Source organism: Daktulosphaira vitifoliae, unplaced genomic scaffold (assembly GCF_025091365.1).
Source record: "Daktulosphaira vitifoliae isolate Bord-2020 unplaced genomic scaffold, ASM2509136v1 Scaffold_4, whole genome shotgun sequence".
Lineage (NCBI taxonomy): Eukaryota > Metazoa > Arthropoda > Insecta > Hemiptera > Phylloxeridae > Daktulosphaira > Daktulosphaira vitifoliae.
The window spans coordinates 42,475,152-42,493,554 of record NW_026099575.1 but is presented as its reverse complement, the minus strand read 5'-3'; the positions used below and the strand labels follow the sequence as shown (position 1 = coordinate 42,493,554).

The following is an 18,403-nucleotide window of genomic DNA, read 5'->3' as shown; positions in this document are numbered from 1 at the left end:
TTCTCAAAAAAACAAAACTGACTAATAATATTCAAATTTTTATAATATTTATTTTTTATTTTCAATGCTGAATTTTAATGTTATTTATTTTTAAAAGTTTAACTGTTATAGTTTTTTTCATAAATACATTGTATTTTAAATGTAAATGATGTTTGTTTTATGTTTTAAGAATTTTATTACTAACATAAAATTTCAATTAAATTTTCAACAAAAATTAAATTTTTTTTTTTAGAATTTCATTTATATATTTCTAAAGTTTAAGTTATTCTGCTAAAAAAGTTTAATATTACATGTCCCATAAATTGAACTAAACAGTCTTTAAAGTTAATTGCAAGGTAATTTTTTTTTATTTATTATAATATATAAAAAAAAATTGTAATTAATCTATAAACTATATTTTATTTTATTATCAATACTTATTAATAATATAATAAAAATAATATGTATAATTATGAGTAAAACTTATAAATTTCAAGATTTTTTTTATGATCACTAAAAAACACCAAAAAAAATAGGTTATTCCATTTTTTTAGCGTGGTAACAATCAAGGATCGAGTTTTGGTCATTAAATTTTTGCCGCCCCATGTAAAAATAGTTCCGGCGCCCTTGCAAACCAAATGTAAAAAGCTGAATAATAATTGTTTGTTATTTTAAGAATTATTTATTAATTAGAAAAAAATTCAAATTTGTCATTTAGCCCTACGTTAAGGCAAGATGATTTTTTAATAAGAAAATTGACTTAGCAAGTAACCTTTACTTGAAAAAATTAATTTTATATGCATTCAAAATGAAGTTACCTTCTTCCCCCTTAAAAAACTTTTAGATGCATTAAACTAATTTTCATTTGGTCTACTAAGCAATTTAAAAAAAACCTGATGACTCCTTTAGGTATGTACCTGGATAACACTAGGTTTATTTTTTACCGTAACTAAACCATTCAACTAATTATTTTTATTCAAAAATCCCCTCTAGTACTCTCCTGATTTGAATAAGACTTAAAATTACAAATTATTTTTATTTTTTATGTATTTCTTTAACTATTATAATAAAAAAAATGTATTTATTTATTTTTACAGCATAAAATATCAATATTATATCGTTTTTGCAAAAAAGTAGTGCGATTTAAAGAAAACATATGTGGTTCATTTTAATTATTTTAGAAAAAATGTATCATTATTTGGTTAATATATTTTTAAATGCGTCCAAAAATAGTTTGCAAGCATTGCTTTATTTTTTTTACACATAAAAAGATAATATAGCCTTAATTACCCTTAACAATAAACAAAATTGTAATTTCAAAAAATGTACAATATTTAATTTCAAAACTATACTTAATTAATAACTCTATCACATTGATTATCAGTTGTATCAGAATGTTATTTTTTGTGTTGATTAGACACATGTAACTTTGTTAGTAAAATATTATTTTTGCAACGTTAATTTAAATTCAATCGATTTCTTCTTGTTTGACAAGAATCAATTAGAATAAACCAATAAAATGTTTATTAAATAATTTCAAGTCTAACTATTGTTTAATTGGGATGGTATACATAAACATAATTTTGGTCATATTGATTTTTGAATATGAGCATATGTATTAAATTAGTTGTTTTGCGGGTTTGTTATTAATAGCTCTTAACACTCAACTTACGCAGACTCAAAATTGTGTGCTTTAATAATATACTGATATTTTCATTATTCTATTGATTAATATTGACGTACACAATGTTTGGTTTGAATAATCGAAATACAATAATTAATTGATTGGAGTGTTTCAGCGAACATGAGCGAGACGTGTGTGCATCGAATGTTAATCTGTGACTATTAGTTATTATGTTAAGCACGATTTATGAAAAAAATATATATATATATATTTTTCCGTTGATTTAGAAATGTTGTGAAAGAACAGAATATACAATATTTCCCCAATAAAAGAGCATAAATTACGATTTGAATCTCGTCCAGAGCGACTCGATGCACATGCAACAGAAATATTAATTTATTGCAACCATCTTGTCACTACTAATGAGTATCATCGATAGCCGTCTAGAGCGCAATGAACCATTTAAAATCAATAAAACTTTTTAGTACTTAATTATGAAACGTTGACTACTGAACACAGATATAGCACTTGCGATAAAAAACGACGAACATAAAAATAGTAAAGAAATAAAACTATTAAAAACACCTATTGGACTTTAATTGCATTTGCGTCAACAAACCGTACAACTACCGTGCAATAAAACGGCCAACAATATGGATACTATAAAACGAATAGAAGAAACGTGATGATTGCAATACAATTGGTTGTGTTGATTTTGAAGCAATAAAAAAGTACCACGCGGCCGACGTTATAAACCAGTCTTGAACAAAGATATCTTCAAATTGGGTTTGTTTGAATTTTCATTCATGACATTTTGCTCTCGTAGGAAACTATTGGAGCCCATTAAAACCGGATTCAATTATACATGGTCGTACCTAATAATAAAATAAATACAATTACAATAATATCCATTATCTGCGGAAGTCCCACAGGACAGCCTCCTCCCTCCTGTCGATCTGACATGACCACAAACGACAGAGGCTCGCCAAATGGTTCTGTTGCTTGTTCTCAGTCGTGAACGGTAACTCGACGCGTGCTCCGCAGTACGTGAATGTGCGGTCGCCTGTGTTTGTGTGCGGTGCGATCGAATAGGTCGCCGCTTCCGTGCAGCGTTTCCCGCGACATCCGCACAACAACCGGTTGTGATCAATACATAAGTTCTTTTTATTTATATTTTCTATTTTCGCTTTGAATTTTTTATTAGCCTTTTCAGACGTATCGATCGTTCGTCAAACTCTGGCAGTGTTAGCGTTGGACAAGACGAGTTGGTTTCGCTTTGAGCGCAACGGCACACGACAGAAATGTAATCGCACGAGGTATTTACAAGTCATCATATTTAAGTACATAATAATTACTGTCTTGTAATCATTTGATTTCATACACTGCGTTTCGTAATGAGCTTCTCGACACCTTAAAATAAAACATAAACTCTATCAAAAACTTATAACAATATGTGTGTTATTATTCTTAAATACAGATTTTATCGATTCACTTTAATAAATCATTTCGGCGGTAAAACATAACAACAAATAGATACTTTCGGTTTGTTGACTGGTCACAATGATCATAAATCGTATAAACACCAAATTAACTCTACAAAATGAAACCGATGACAGTTAAAAGTAAAATATCACAACGATGAATAACCTATCATTTTTTCCGCTTGTATATCCTTAAACGTACCATTATGTAGACATATTTTTTAATTTTGACAAGTTAAAAATGCAGGCACATTTTTGATAACCTAATATTAGTGTGGCGATTTTGCTAATAATACTTTTAAATCCGCAACGTCTCGGAACACGTTACTTTGTGAATTTTAATGTAGATTTATTTTTTGCTAATTCTTACTAGACTTAGTAATTATTCATACTTGAATCATGGAAAAATAGTCTGACAGGTGTGAATGATAAATGATCGACTCCGTGCCAATTTAATTACACTACGGCCCATAGGATTAATTTCACGTTTTATAAAATATATTGTACACTATAATTAAGAAATTCCACTTTGTCTCTTGTTCCTTATAATTCTTTTTTTTATAATTTATAATTTCGGTTTTTAAATAACGTAGGTAGGTGCTCAAAAATTGTGCCCGATGATATATGAATCATGTAAACGAGTTTATACTTTTCAACAGCTTTTATTTTATCATCAATTGCTGGTTATTATTATTACTTTTTATTTCACTCTCAACGCACTTTGACGTCATAGAGCCACCTGTTCAATACCGTTTTACCAGTATCAATTATGTCATGGGTGACAAAAAAATGTTATATTTTTACCTAACAAATGTGAACACTGTATACATTCGAAGTAGGAAAAAGTAGAGAAAATAACAAAACTTAATGTTAAGATTGTATAAAATTTAAAGTTTCCTCAGAAAATCACTCGCTTTAGCTATTCGTAGGTTGTCTGTTCTTAATTTTTTATGTTAAATTACCCGTAGAAAACGCGATTGGTCCAAGTCGATCTAACAAATAACTACTGTAGTCCTTTGTGAACATCTTGCGAAATTTGCATTTAAATTGTAAGCACTCCAATCTTATTTGGATAAACACATGGCGACAGAGACTGGGAATGTGTAAATATACATTATAAACTGTTTACGTGTTGGATTCAATCGTTAATATCTCGAGTTTATAATTAATTACTGCGCAAAGCATTACAACTGATAACCGAATACCATAATATTAATACAATTATCTCATTGACATTGTTTTAATTTTTATTTACAAGTTAACTATAACAAAGACTACGTTCGAAGATAATTGAAATTAAAAAAATTAAAAAATAGTAAGACAACAGGAAATTTATAAATATTTCAAACGAAATAAGGTAGATAAGTTGATGAGGATGAACATTGCGAAAGTTTCGCGATTTTTATGTTATTAACATTTAAATGACATATCATGTATAAAATATACACATCAAATAGATATAAAAAAAAAAATACTTATTTAAATGAGTATTTCAAATTATGTAAAAATTTTACTGCAATAAAATTTGTTTCCTGTGTACAGGAAAAAAAATCGTAATCTTTAATTAATAGAATATTTTTAGTTTATTGAGAAACAACAATGATTAAAGTCGCTTTTAAAAATTATTTTACTCGATAATACGTGTTTATGACTTTATTTTTAAACACGATAGTTTTTATAGTTAAGCAATAACGTTTTTTTATCTAAAATTAATTCATCAAGTAGATATTTTTTACTATTTCTTAGTTGTGCTCCCTGGAGCGCCTTGTAAACAATTTGCAGCACGCGATTTTCCCATGCACTGCACTTCGCACTAATTACACGTTAAAGCAGTAAAACATTGCGATGATGACAGAATTAATGCGAGAGTTTGTTTGTTTATCAGCGGGGGATACTGTTTATATATAAAAAATACTCGTTCGTAATATCACAGTGCATCTTATGGCGGATCATAGAGTTTTTTTTTTTTAATTCAAAACCAACACACGCACTAATGACGAGATGGCTAAGTAGGAGAACGTTAGTAAAATTACCTATTCATCTCTTCAGCGACACATAATGTGGTGTCATATATATATATATTGTTCTATATATACATGTCAATATTGTTAATGATTCAAATGTTTGCGCAAATATACATTGTATTTGCCACAGTTTATTTCAAATATTAGTTGATGCATTACAATATTACTGAACGAAGTTCTCAGATATGACATTAGAAAAGAGCGAGTAACATAAACTAAATATATCTTCTTTGATTGTGTTTCGTTTCTTTGGATCGAACATGCAAATTTTTACCTGCGATTGAGTAAGTTGATTTGACTTATTTGTGTATCAAACGTTTTTCCCAACCTTAAGCCAAGCGTGGTCGTTTGTCGATGGTAATCTCGATTTACTGTCTCTATTTGTCTGTTGTCATTGCTGGAATAACAGATAAATCTGAAGACTCACCACACCAAAATACATTTTGCCTTCCAACAGGCCGCTGTTGTTGCAATTTTTAAGCCACCTCGTGAGACCGAGTTCACTGATAAAGATTTCATGTACAGTGTATGATAAATCCTTAACTTCAATATCATTTATTGCGAACGGACAAGCAATTATTCACATTTTGATAAATTAAGATGAAACGTGTATCGCAATGGTCAAAAGTTTGGTGTCTTCACGTCCATTAAGTTTCTCGACAGGAATGAATGGTTAGTTTTGATTAATTTCTCAATGTTGCAAGCGAAAAAATTGAATGATCGTCCAGTTTGTTAATGAACAGTATCGTCATGTAAACGCAGTTGCGGAAATGACACAATTATATTGATATCGACCGGGTGCTGTGACGACGGAGACCTTGAACCGACCCCACGTACATTTTACTATTACTACAAAATATTGTTGAATTCATTTATGTAATTGGTAAATAATAATAAGCCGATTTGGCGTTACTTTTAAACGTCATATTGTCATGAGTCGCAATTTTTCTATTGTACCGGTTTATTTGATTTTACTTGATTGTTCGTTCTCTTTATGCGTTGTGAAAATATAGAGCTCTGTCGACCGCGACTCGCAGATGTGGTACAACAACAGCCGAATAATAATAATAGTAATAGTAATAATGAGCGCGTATATGAGTTGAAAGTGCGCACATTATAAGGTTGTTCCATTGGCAACGTTGCACAATATAGATCACACGGTCATTTATACGACGACGGTCCCATTTATTAAATGGCGGCTGCGGCGGTTGTAATAAAAAAAAAAAATACGAAAGTCGCGTCGTATTTATCAAAATGTCAATTAAACGATAAGGAATATTATTATCGATCGTAGTCTCTTCTCTAACGTATCACGTCCACGACCACCTTCGGTAGGACTACTGTCTCCTCTTTAAAATCATTCTACGTACCAAAACGCGCAACATAATTTTCCATTAAAAAATACCTGACGCCATTGCGAAGCTTGAGGCCAGAGTGTTATAGTATTACTTAAGATCAACGCCAATCAAACGCCGTTCCCGTCCGTCTCATAAAAAATAATGACACGTCTGAGCGCGTCGCGTACAACTTGGCACATCGTCTCGATTACCAGTAAAAAACTTTCAGAAAACATACTGAATTAATACCGGTATCACATTCTCGGACTTGCAATTATTGCATTTTAAACCACCTGAATATCCTACACGATCCTACAACTATGCCCACAATCTTACACGCGAATAGCTTCCGGTAAAATACTTAATCGTCAACTTTACACTCGGTCTGTTTACATTCCGATCTAGGGGCTAGAGTTATGATAAAAAGCCAATGATATAACGACGTACATGCAGCAGACCGAGACGAATAGTGCGAAAAATTGGCATGTAGTCGGTGAACTTGGACGTTTTGTCTATTAGCTAAAACATTACTCGTCACTTGCTGATCGGCCAAGTCGTACAATTACACGGGTTAAGATACATACACAGCTATTATTAAATTTCGGCGGTAACACTATCATTTTCCAGTGTTTGTGTGCAGCTCGAAGCGTTTTTCGCAGCTTCCATAATCATCTGCCCGTGTTCACAATTGCCGTGTAATTATACGGTTTTCGTTTTGCGCCACCGTTACAAATTAAATACTTCAGCAGTTTTTTTTTTTTATGATTTTTGCTACTACTACATGACTAGTTTCTCACGCAACCTATAAATGAAATAGTTTCACCCGTTGAATACTATTAGCCATTACTTGAAATTAAACGCCTATCAAGAGCTGTCAAACGAATAGTTATTCGTAGCACCATTTCAATCATTTATATGCATAATTAGTATAATTGATTTTTGAAAATAATAATTTTAAAAATATATCCACCGACAGTCACTTACGACGGGTTACCAAGTATTGCATTGTTTTTATTAGAAAATAATAGATAATTTTAAAATAAAACGTGCAATAAAAATTAATCAATATTCAAGTTGCAATTTAATTATAATTGTTTTTGATTATGTTAATTGACATGTAATTTTGATATAATTTACTGTTCATTGTCAATTATCTATTGTTTCCATAACTTGCATGATACACCTGCATGTCTGTTAGTTTTTATTTTCAAACACTGTCGTAATTATAAAATCCTCTTTTAATTAAAAATTCATACTTTCTGAACATGTCCTTTCACATTGCTGTCTTTGTTTTGTTTTACATACGGTACACGAATTCATTATTTATTGAACATCTACAACTACTAGTGTTACACGAAACTTCTATCCCGAATAGAAAAAAATTCATTAACTGCTGAGAAAATTGTCAAGGTAGTTTTAATTTCACATGGAGCACTCATTTAGATGAATAACTGTTATACGTGATCCTGTGACTGTCTATTCGAAAGCGGCAAGTCGCAAATAAAAATAACACACTTTTCGCACGATATCGTATTTCATGCATATTAATATAAACTAATCTATCTTTTCAATCTTTTTTACTTATCTTAATTACCGTTGTATGGGTGACATGTAAAATATCCTAGTTTTATAACATAACATTATAACATATAATCTACATGTATAAAAAAAATGCACTAACATCATCAAATAATTAAAATTTGTTACATTTCAAAGGAAAAAATGACTTTGACTATGTAGTGTTAATTCGAATGAATAATAGTAAAATATATTGAATTAGGATATTAATAGAGATTTTGAGCTTTACACATAATTAACAGAAAAACTGATTTGACTTTTTTTTTTTTGGACAAAGAGTGTTGACTGATTATTTTTCTAAATTACTCATTGCCAACGACAACATTTATTTTATTTGTAGTTACAGTATTTACAATAACTATTTGTGACAAGCTCCAGTACCAATTTCAAATTAATTAAATAATTATCACACACGTGTAGTGATATAACCAAAAAATTTTCTCAGCAACAGGAATAGTCTTAAAAAAAACAATTAAAATAACAAAATTACGAATATTTAATTAAACTTGAAAATTATTTGAAAAAATTAATATATATATTGAAAATGTATAATGGGAAAATAATCCTTTATTACTTGGTTGATAACAAAAATATCAAAAATTTTCTTATTTTACACAAAAATTACTATGGCTTCATAATTTTTTTTATTTTTGCATTTCTATGGCTTCTTAATATTCTATTTGTTATTCAAAGATTAAAAGTAATGGCCCTCCCAAAAAAACACTTTAGTGTAGATGAAATAAAAAATTCCCAGTTAAAAAAAAATTATGTAACTAAGCTCAATTTTTCCATCAAGTATAATTTTAGTTATTTTTTTAATAGAACTCTAAAGCGTTTATAAATTCGAAAACATAAAATTGGATAATTGGTTAACTTTTATTCGAAATTCATTATATCTATACATATATACGTTTGATCGATTTATTTGAAGTTAATAAAATGCAATAATACATATCTATCATGGCATATATCAGACGTGTCATGCAAAAATAATGAGATAATCATTCACACGACTTGTGATAGTACTATTGATGATCGGATACAATACATGCACTACAACACATTACCGATAGCCACTAAAACCGAAACAGCATCATTAATAGAGTCTTATGTAGGTACACAGTGGTTGGCCACCAGTAAGGACGTGCACGCGCATTGTTTATGTCTTTATTTTAATTTACACTGCGTTTATGTCTCATAAAAAAATAATCAACGATGACGAACTTGATGTACGACCGAAAACTAATAATCAAGTACCATAAATTGCACTACCATTACACTTACACCATAACCCGCGGTTCCCTCGGGTAGTCTGCAGAGACCGCTATAACAGGAGAAGTTTACTTTTTATCGTTTTCGCATTAATTGTGTTGTAATATAATGAAATTATATTACATTAAGGTACCCATCTGATGTTAACGCAACACACTTATTACCCTTGCCATTATATTCAACGTAAAATTTTATGACTTTTAAGACTATAACATTTTATGTATTATGTTGATTATAACGTACACTTGATTTGCATTAGATCACTATATACCGAAGCCCACAGGCAACTATTAACGTCATTTGTTTTAATAATATTATTTCAATTCGGCCGAATTAACTCATCCAAAAAACAAAATTTAGAGTACATAAAGATTCCAATAAAATTGTATATCTTTAGAAAATGTATAAATATTTATTACAAGATTTATAGAAACCTTAAATAATGTGGTAAACTGCGTAAGTCATTGAAGAAAAGTTCACAAACATGCAGATTAAATTTAATTGTATTTGAAGCTACTTTTTAATGCACTTGTTGCTTACCCAAATTATACCGCGTCAGTTTTCGAATCAAAATATGACGGTGGTACTTGACTGACAGTGAATGCGCTTATTTAGCTTATTTAGGTGGTACCACACGTACCAATCAATAACACGTAATAATAAAAAAAGCAATAATTGCTTCCAATGAACAACGATTGACCCAAGAGTTTGGGTTGGTTTATCAAATCTAAACGTGCACAAAAAATGTGTGAACCGAGGTCAAATTTATCCGCAAAACCATACGAGTATGTTGGTCGACATCCAAAAATTAGGTGTGCACGCCTTAACATTATATTGACATATTACAATTTAATTTACATATTAAAATTCAAGTAATTTACCTATCAAACGGCGTTTTTATTTACTTTTAATAGTTAACTAATTATTATCTAGTAATCTGTTCATTGGGTCTATAGTATACCTAGAGGGATGTGTGTAAACATTAAAATACTTTGACGGCCTCTTAATGACCCCTACGTTAATTACATCCGTTGAATTTTATGTAAAAACAAAACTAATTATTACCCGTCAAATTTGAATAATGTTGAGACAAGAGTAGTACATTGCACCGCTTAATTGACTCTGAAGAAAAACACTATGACTAAGATTACACATCATGAAATTCGTCATATGATTATTCGAAAATAGGATTCACAACTTCTCATCTCAAAGCACCGAACAAGATTAATTGTTCTGGGCCACCAAAGACTACTAGCGCGTTAATTAACCAAATTTGCTTACATAGGTCTTGTGTTAACCGTTCACATGTTAAGTAGTTAAACCGCTACCAAACACATCGACTTGTAAATTTCAAGCAAACCAACGTTTATGTTAAATTACGTTTGTAAAGCAGCAGGTCAGATTTTTCTAAATGAAGCCGAATATTTTTTTATAAGCCATTAGCAATCAACAAATTGTTATGAATAAAATGATCATCGAATTTTCCACCATAATTAATTGTAATTGCCCACGTTTGGATTACTACCTTGTTAGTTTGTTTGAATTAATTTTTGTCTTTCATCCTTAATTTGACAAATTTAATGTTCCTATCGTTTATCATCTCACTACTGACACGAGATTTATACGACGTAAAAAATAAACCGGATGAATTTAGATTTTACTGCGATCAAAACGCCACATTTGTAAAACTTTTAGTTAGCCGTCTGTCTTATACTGGTGTATTTGAATTGAAATCATCAAGTTTACATACAAAATTAAATATAAAACATTAATCAATTTTGTTAATTAAAAATTATTAGCAATCCAAATGCAACTATAAGAAAGTAAAAATAATTTATTATTGAAGTATTAGTCTCTATAGTATTACTTAATAAAATGAAAATGTTTTCTTTTTTTCTCAAGCAATGCCGAAAAACAAGAAACTTAACCAACATGCCTTTTTTTGTTATACGACAGAAAAGTCCCTATTTTAATAATCTCTAAGATTATATTGTAGTGTTCATATTTTTTATTACAAATTATTTTATATATTTTAATGTCAAAACCATTATAATGAGAAATTGTTTAATACAAAGTTCACTATAAACTAATATCTGTAGAATTCTAAAATCTCTTTGTTATCTCATTCTTATTATTTTAATTTCGTATCTTACATTCTACAAGTATTTTACTTCTTTTTCTATCAATGAACTGGAAAAAGAGAAATTATAAACAAATTCTAGACAAATAACATTATTGGTCATTTGAAACGGTAACACGCATTTAGACAGTAGTGAGTACTATTGTTGATATTGACCATATAGATACACGTATTGTTAAAAACAAGGATATCATAGATGGAATACAATACTACATAATGCTGATACTTAAGCATAACGTTATATGTTGATATAAATTCAGTTGACCACAACCATATTTTGTAAAATTGCAACAAATCCACCTTACTGGCATCAACGACGATAAAACACATGCCGAGTGTCTTCCCGCAGTCTTGAAATATGTCTTGTCTACTCATACATAAATAGTAAACGGTGTTATCTCAACGGTAGTGAGAGTCAGAGATTTATGCTACTACTGTTACCCCATTAGTGGGCATAAAAATAACAACGCAACGATCGCAGAAAAGTTGACAATAATTCCATAGAAGGCGTTTTTGAATAATTCCTCACTATGAATAATCTTGACCAAATCGTTCTTCATATTAATGCATGTCCTCATCTGTGGACAAAAAAAATGCCTATAAAAATAAATATTTTTAAGAACATTTGAAATTATTTCTTATATGTAGTTTTTATTTTTAATTTAAAGTAAATATTAATAAAATTATTTTTGATAAAATATTAAAAGTCTTGTAATAATCATAATTACACTTTATATAAGAAAATTACGCTTTAAAAATTCTAAATAAAAACCTTATTAAAAATATTTACACTTCATCATATATAACCCATAATAATAAAAAAACACCAGATTTCGTGTTTAATTAAAAAAAACCGTGTGTTAATTTGCAAAATATCATGCAGTCAAGTTTTAATGTAAAAAAAAATATTTCTTATTTCAAAATGATCGTATTCTTCTACTGGTCTCAAAATTCTTACAAAAATTGACACGATTGTTCGACATTTTTGTAGATAATATCTCACTAGGTCTATATAGTTCCAATCAAATATTATACAAATACGCAAAATATTAGGTTTTCACATCAGCGTGGCGATCAAATATCGTCATAGAATGTAATCAACTTTATGATGTCCAAGTTCTGTTCAAAAACTAGAAAATAAAGATACTGATCACTTAACATTATTTTTCTGGTTATATTAACTATAACTACAATATTGCGCAACAATAGTTGATCATTATAAATCATCATAAATAACTTCAACATTAACATGCATTATTATTACATTTTAGTAGTAGGTACGTGTAACACGTATTTCTCACTCAGGTGGGAAATTTGAAAGGTAAATATTATATATTCAACAGGTTACTACTATTAAATACTAACTAATAGGTTACTATTATAAAAGAATCAACCCCAGCATTAAAGTCTAGCGTTTCTATATTGAGCCAATCAAATAATTGCATAGTAACTTACACTATCATTCAAGTCTCTCGAGTCTGCAATAAATTATTCCCATATTTTAATACTTATAATGGTTTCATAAACATTAACAATAAACTATTAGCTAGATTTTAGACTTTAATATATTGCATAGTGCAGTAAATCAATTAAAACGCGTTAAAAATAGGTTTAATGTAATATAAAGTCGAAAATTATACATAATCGTATACACTTAAAAAATATAATAACTCCATTTGAATCTAAGCTTGTTTGAAACTGTGCAATTGGTCTGTTGACGTAATTGCCCTTGAACGACACATTGGAGATGTGATGAAATTCATCTTAAATCATAATATAGGTATTATCTCAACAATAAACAATAGATTTTGCAATAGATATAAGAATTTATTAAAAAATAAATCAATAAATTTACTTTTAGTTTGGATAAGTAAGTAAAGCCGATGACAAGATAAACTTGTTTATTTACATGATAACATGCAATCATTATAAATCTTTATTTTTATACACTTTAGAAAACAATGACGCCGATGTCAAATTTTATATATATTATTAATAAAATTTTTTACATCACCAGAACGGTGGTATTTACGAAGATAAAACATAATATTAAGTGCGAGTGGATCAAATGGAGAAAAACATTTGATATTTTGTGCGACAAAAGAATCCCAATGAAGTTTAAAGTTAAGTTCTATAAGATTCTAAAACCAGCTATGTTGAGAGAGTGTTGAGTGGTTACATAGATTTATGAATGCAGTGACAGAGAAGATAGGATAAAGAATGAATATGTGAGAAAAATCATAGGACTAGCATCGATTATGGATAAGATGAGAGAAAATAGGCTTAGATTGTTTGGTCATATTATGTGGAGAGAGAAATCGGAAGCTGTTAAAACGGTTTTGGAAATGAACGTTGACGGAAGAAGAGGAAGAGGAAGATGTGGTTGGATATAATTGGCATGGATTACTGATGTGTGTATAGATGTTGTGAAAGATCGTGCCAAACGGAGGTTTAGGATACCGGTGTCCGACCTTAAGTAGCTATGATAAAGGCGAGCAAAAAGAAGACTACGGCACTGCCGGGATCAGATTTTTTAGAGCGTCTTTTTGTTCATTACTTATTATGTAGTATTTTTTTTTTTTTTTTATCGAATTACGAACATTCGTTAAGGTAAGCATGTCTCTCTATATACCAACCATTTTATATACATATATTGCGACCACAATAAATAATAATTATTTTTCCATAAAAAATTAGATTAAAATTTAATTAATTTTTATAAACCATTGTAAATATTTAGTTTATTCTGAAAAAAATTACTAAGGATAGATTTTAGGGGTATCTTTTGAATATTAAATGAGAACCTCTTATTAATTTTTTACTATTAAATTGAAAATGGGCTAAATAATATTTTAACTGGTCGATAACTAGTTTTGTGTAAATACTATTTGAGAAATTAGTATTTGATGACTGAGAAAAGGTAATGAGTAGGGTAGTGTTTAGCGAAACTATTTTTACCATAATGCATAGATAAGAATTTTTATTTAACAAAATAATTGGTATAGTATTCTTAGTAATTCACACTGTTTTCAACATATTAAAGATGAATTTACCACTATAGTGTATCTTATGAATAAATGTTTACATCATTTCTGAAATCAGTTTCTTTCTTATGATTAAACCAATGAAATTATTAGTAATAACTATTCAGATAATTTCAAGAAAAATCTAAACACTGATAATATTTAGTAATTTTCCGTTTATATTACAGTAGTTAATATTTGTTAGCTACTTAATAAACTAAAACCAATTATAAATTATATCAACTAGTTAATGATATTTGTCTAGTTACCGTGTTAAAACTAGTTAAACATTTAACACCATATGTGAACACACCTTGCATTAAATACCAATTATAAAGCAGTTATATTTTTAATTAGAAACAATTTTAAAGAACCTGCCTTCGCAATAAAACCTTAATAGCTCAGATATTATTTCAATATCATGGTTTTAATAAAACTAAACAGTTAGATTAAAATCTTGTCTTGTAAGAAAAAATTACCCTACCATTTTTTATTTCATTAAATCATAGAAATTGATATTTTATTAATTTTAATTAATAAAATATCAGATTAATTATCTGATTAATACTTACAACGAAAACTCTACAATAATGTAACAAGGAAATTATGTTATATATACATAAATGATTAATGTATATAAAGAAATGGCTCTAACAATGATAATCATATTCATAAATATTAATAATAATTACAAGAATTATTATCTTTTTTTTACGAATTAAAAAGCATAAATACATAATTAAAACTTTTTACGTCTTCTTACTTGTGATATAACATATGGTATAAAATTATTCGAAATTATTTTTTATTACATTGTGGACACTATGTGTATATTAAATCCTCAAGTGGATTTTTAAAAATATCACGTTCTCGTGGTGATGAACAAAATTGATTTTTAAACGCCACTTGACATGTGTTTATGCAAGTATTGTTTTTACTGGGCACCGATGCGTTGATCGTGTACACATGAACACCTTATGACCCCTTGTGCATTTTAATTCGAATTGCAACCCATTTCCATTTATATTTCTCGTTGGTTGATGAATTCCAATTATTTTTTTTATTTTTGTTGTAGTTGCTACTGGAATTCAGCAACGATCGATTGTTTTTATAACGTCTTCTGCTATAAGAAATAGTCACTTAGAAATTCAATAATGCTACAAAATAACTTGCCAAAAAAAGTTCATGGCACAATCGTACTATAAGAAATGAAAACGAATTGTAATTATTTCGTAAAATAATTTCGTCTCTTTTATCAAGTGTAATGTTATCTAGGGTTGTTTTGAACTAATTAACAATTGCTTACAAAAATTGTTTTACCATCTCTGTATGGATAATAATTTTCAAAAATGAAAACATGAAAATAAAAATATGATATGATTTCTTCACTTTTACTACTTATAAAATAGTAATATAAATCTAAAATTTATAAATAAGATGTTTACCTATACTAAAATCAAGTATCGTTATTTTTTAGAAACGTGTATGTCCCTATTATAGTACATTAATTAACAGATTTATTTGAACTTCCGAAATTTTATCCGAATATCCATAAATATAGTTTTGTTTATAGATGTAGAGGCTTAAGTACAAAAATTAAATATAATTAATATGCAAGTTATAACAACATGTTTCTGTATAACAGTTAATAGGCCTACAACAATTTTTTGTACTATAACCCATAATTACTATTTAAGGCTAGACCTTAAATTGTATTTGATTATAAAAAAACCTGATGGAATTAAAATTATTATTCAAGTACGTCGATGCATCTAAATAAATTTAATATCGCGATGTTAAATTTATTTAGTATACAAAATATTTTATCAAAAGTATGTGTAAAAATATTGATCTATTAATCTTTATTTTATTATTATTGATTTATAATGAATGGTCTATTAAATCGGTAATATTGTTTAATATACAGGGTGTTCAGTAAGTAAGAAAACGGGTTTCTATTGTTCTTATTATTTGTAACAATTTACCTGTTTCCTTACATATTAAACACTCTCTGTATAAAAAGTATTATATACTCTTTATAACTTCTAACCTCATGATTCTATCTAAATAAAAATTGTTATACCCAAATTAAGATAAGAATATTCTTAACAAACTAAGCTGTTCCCAATATGAAAATATTAATCAGTTTTACTAAAATTAATCCCATTCAAATTTGAATGACATTTTAGTACAGTGGGCGATGATTAGGTAGATATTACTAACAAGTATTGAAATATTGTATTTTACTAGACCAATTACTGTAGATAGGTCCCTCGGGTGAAGAAAGTATTATTATGTCTTGTAAAAACTCATAAATATTGATATTATTTTATTGTTGTGATCTTGCATTTCCCGGCTATATATAACAAAACAAAAAACTTCTCAAATACATTTCGGTGACTAATTCATTTACTTTTTTATGATCGAGGCGAGACCGTTGCAAAAAAACTAAAATCGAAAACCACAAAAAGGCATTAGGATGCACTTAGTTGTCGCTGGAAGCCTTAGAACGCCCACAACTAATACTGTGTCTTCATTAATAACGAATCATCATGTTAGATACCATTATAAATAAAGTATCTGGAGAGTGTCCTGGAAAGAATTTGTTAATAGTGCTGTTTTTATAATGGGTTTTTAAAAAGGTGCAGTGTACCTTCGGCGTGAAATGGGCTACGCTAATTAATACACGAATTATTGTATACTATGATTAAGCTGGACATCCTATAAACTTAAAGTAATAAAATTAAATGATAATTGTAGCCGAAAATAAAATCACTCTTTCAATAGACTTAACATGCCCAAAGCAATATAGGTAATAATTAGAATCCTCATTAAGGAAAATTTTGTACTTGAAGTACATACAACTGTAATTATTTCAAAAGTCAAATCATAAAACTGATGCAATTTATTTCGGTTTTCAAAACGCAGAAGAATATTTTAAGCTAAAAGGGGAATCTCTATAATATTTTATGTTTTGATTTGTGAGAAGTCTATTTTGATAACAATCTAAATTACCCCTAATTATTCTAGGTTACTATTTATGGTCTTGTTATTGAATAAAATACAATATGGACAAACGACATTAGATTTTCGAACATTTATAAATTACAATTATAAAAACGTTTACATCGAACAAGTGAGGAAATTGTTGTAGACACTGGCCCTCGAGGAACACACTTAAATAAGTTAATATATAAATATTTAAATATATATAACATAGTATTTGAAAATCATATCCTCTATAGTTATTTACTTGTACTGATGAACGATTATTATGTAACTTAAGGCGATGACTAAAATTATAATTTGTTATAAATTGGAAGTCATAAAATTATGCTACTTGTCTCTAGATCATGTGTACTAAAACTTGGCTATAAATTTTGTTTATAAAGTCATTTAACACTGAAATTTTATACAAACCGTACATCAATAAACTTATTTTTACTGTAATCCGGTTATACCTTTGCTAAAAATGTTGAATATGAAGTACTTAATAAAAATAAGATAATTATTATTTTATTTTATTACAATTTTAATCTAGCTCTACATACTCGAGACAAGACATGACTGATAGTTTAAATTTTTATTAACTATAGCATTATACTAATAAGTTGTTCCGCTGCAAAAAATGATTTTAGAATATTTAATTATCTCATTCAATAAAATCACATCTCTTATGTCATAAATATCATTAATATTTTTCTAGTTCAAAATTGAACTTCAAATAGAAGATAATATAAATATTTGTAAAATATTAAAATAATAAATATTAATTATATGGCTTATATATTAAAATATAAATTAATAAAAAAAAAATCATATTTAAATATTTTATCAACATTTAACTGTAAAAATAACAATTCTATTTAATTATTCTATTATAGAATACAAAAAAAAATAAAAACTCTTGATTTAAATTACAGTTTATAATCAAAAATTTAGCTT

General features: G+C 28.3%; 1 protein-coding gene and 1 long non-coding RNA gene across 2 annotated transcripts in view; one reads left to right on the top strand and one right to left on the bottom strand.

Moving 5' to 3' along the window:
- LOC126905969 (uncharacterized) overlaps positions 1 to 18,403 on the top strand; it is a 135,694-nt gene that overhangs the window by 79,670 nt on the left and 37,621 nt on the right. The gene's annotated exons all lie outside the window — the stretch shown is intronic.
- LOC126906011 (uncharacterized) lies at positions 2,652 to 3,732 on the bottom strand. The gene is made up of 2 exons (XR_007704158.1): positions 3,096 to 3,732; positions 2,652 to 3,013 (listed from the first exon to the last, which is right to left on the bottom strand). It is a non-coding gene; the product is annotated as an uncharacterized LOC126906011 (long non-coding RNA).